The sequence below is a fragment of the Sinocyclocheilus grahami genome, unplaced genomic scaffold, assembly GCF_001515645.1.
Source record: "Sinocyclocheilus grahami isolate Dianchi unplaced genomic scaffold, SAMN03320097.WGS_v1.1 scaffold288.1, whole genome shotgun sequence".
Lineage (NCBI taxonomy): Eukaryota > Metazoa > Chordata > Actinopteri > Cypriniformes > Cyprinidae > Sinocyclocheilus > Sinocyclocheilus grahami.
In genome coordinates this window covers 1,997,783-2,000,558 of record NW_015505467.1, presented here as the reverse complement: position 1 = coordinate 2,000,558, position 2,776 = coordinate 1,997,783, and positions in this window count along the sequence as shown.

The following is a 2,776-nucleotide window of genomic DNA, read 5'->3' as shown; positions in this document are numbered from 1 at the left end:
GTGGTTGTATACTATAGCAGGGTAAACTTACACTCTAAAAAATGCTGGGTTGTTTCAACCCAATTTTGGGTCAAATATGGACTAACCCAACTGTTGGGTTAAATTTTGGTTACATTTTTAAATTAACTTTTTAACCCAACAGTTGGGTTAATCCATATTTGACCCAAAATTGGGTTGAAACAACCCAGCATTTTTTAGAGTGTACTTACAGGTAAATGGAAAACCATGGCTAATATATTTTTACACAATTATTGTGGGTACAAATCATAGGTAGGTACAAAGTCATTGCCTTTTGGTAAATGTCACCATTTTTTAAGTCAAAATACATAATTTCCATACGCCTTTATGAGTTAATCAGTGAATCAGTGAATCATTCACTCAACCAATTTGTTCATTCTGAACGCCACTACTGTGTGTTGCTTGGAGATGCACAGCACAACATAATATTTCACTGTGGATATGAATTGAACTATTTTTGTTGATGGAGCATAAACAAAACAAACAAAAAAATAAGTAGTCATCAACACTCTAAAATGTTAGTTTATGTATATTAGCTGCTGTATATGATTACCTATAGTAGGCTGCAAGAACTCTCTTGCTAGGGTGATATATTGCTTAATTAATGTATTGATATGTTGCATCAAATATAAGTATTTACTGGCAACATTTCTCTTTACTCCATTCACATCTTGGATGTTTCACAGATATTGTTGCAATGCATTCTGGTATTGCATTATCTGTGAAGGATACGTTAAGTTGGCCAGCAAACATGATGCTTTAAAAGGTTGTCTGGGTAGGTCCTGTACTAAGTTTTGGAGCAAAGCTTATATCTGATTGTGTTTTCTATTAAACACTGATAGGACGTACACATTGTTTTTTTTTCAATGTAGAAATTAAATGCTGCAACAAGTCTTTTCATTACTGTCACAACTGAATCTCACAAACGTTAGACTGCCTTTTTGTGTATTTCCTGTTTGTCTGGTGGTTTGGTTTTTAGTCATGCAGGCAATAAAGACTACAGCAGTGTGCATACTGACAGCACAGTAATAAACAGCAGAGTCTGACTGACTGAGATCAGAGATTTTCAGAGCTCCATTCAGCTTTTCTGTTCTTTTCAGTTCAAACCGGCCTTTAAATCCATCCTCATAGATATGGTCACTTCCAGCACCATAACTTAACACGATTAAGGCCATGGCTGTATCCTTCTGCTGATACCATAACATGTTTGGCTTGCCACTGTCATCATATATACACGTTATCTCTGCCATATCATTCTTGTTAAATAATAAGGGAGTCAGGTTTTGTTGAACGTTCACACATCTCCCCATCCCTGTGAACAAAAATAAAGAAATAAAAATAGGCTTTGAGAGATATTCTGTTTCAAAGGAAATGACAATAACAAACATGATAAAGAGTAATAACTGAAGGGCATCTTACCTATGTACAATAAGAAAAATATGCAGAGTCCAAATGCACCTTCAAACATCCTTCTAAAACAGTGTACAAAAACTCTGGTTATGCAGCAAAACATTATGTGACAAGAGAGAGAGTATGACACTGTGCTAAAGAAATGAGAGAAAAAACTTGATTAAATAAATAGTCGTATCTCCCCCTACTGACTGTACAATATCAACGAGATCTTGACGCAAAGGTGTTTTTGGTGGAAGGGAGGAGTTTATACTTGTCATTAATGAAATCTGTTTGTGCACGTTCTCTTGTTCTACTGACTTGTTTGTATAGATGGGTTCATTTATTTGTGGTTGAGGCAGGTGTGATTGCAGGTTGCCATCCAAAGAGTTTTTGTTGTATAATTTAATGCCCTTTATTCCGTGTAAACTAGCAGCACACAGATACACAGCATCAATCCCCTCCTTAACATCCACTTTCAGGGTCCATTTCTTTTTCTCTGTACCTGACATTATGAAGTCTCAAACTCCTTCTCATTCGAGCCAGAGTTAACAATGTAGCTCCCAATAAGCACTGGTTGTTCTCCTGTTATTTGTCTGTACCAGTATTTGTAGTCATCGTTTGTATCATTCTGGTAACAGTGCATTTCAACTGAGGAGCCTGGAAGACTGGATATGTACTTCAGCCATTGAGTGAGCAGAACACAATCACTGAAATCTGCTGGAAATACAAAGATATATTAACAAAAACAGGTTACGTTGTCTATTATAAATGGTCAAAACCATGAGCATCACTTTCAGTTCTTTTTCCAAGTGAATCTGTAATACCTTTAATACAAAGCAAGGTGAAGAGTAGAAGAAAGGAGTAAATTTAGAGTTGCTTTTGTGAAATATTATCTGATGTTAAGTGTTTCACAAAAATACAAAAAATAATAGTTATTTGTTTAGGACACACCCCTTTGCAGCTTAATCACTGGTGAAAAAAAAGAAAGATGACACATTTGTTCTGATCCAATCACTCTTGCCTATATGCAGCTGCCTAATTTTAAGTGACTGATTTCAAATTATCTGAAGACAGAAGCTCAGGCCATCACAAAAGCAGCACATGATTTAAAATTAATACTAGTGGAGTTTGACATTTGACATGAATATTGCAAATCTAATATTGTTATAAGAATAGAAATAACACACACACACTGGTTTCCATGTTCTATGGGGACATTCAATAGACGTAATGGTTTTTATGCTGTACAAACTGTATTTTCTATCATCTTACCCTTATCCTACAATATGGCTATAATATGGATTACCACAATCAGAAGAGAAAAAAAAAGTTACATTTATAGTCATTCCCTCAGTAGCAGAAACCC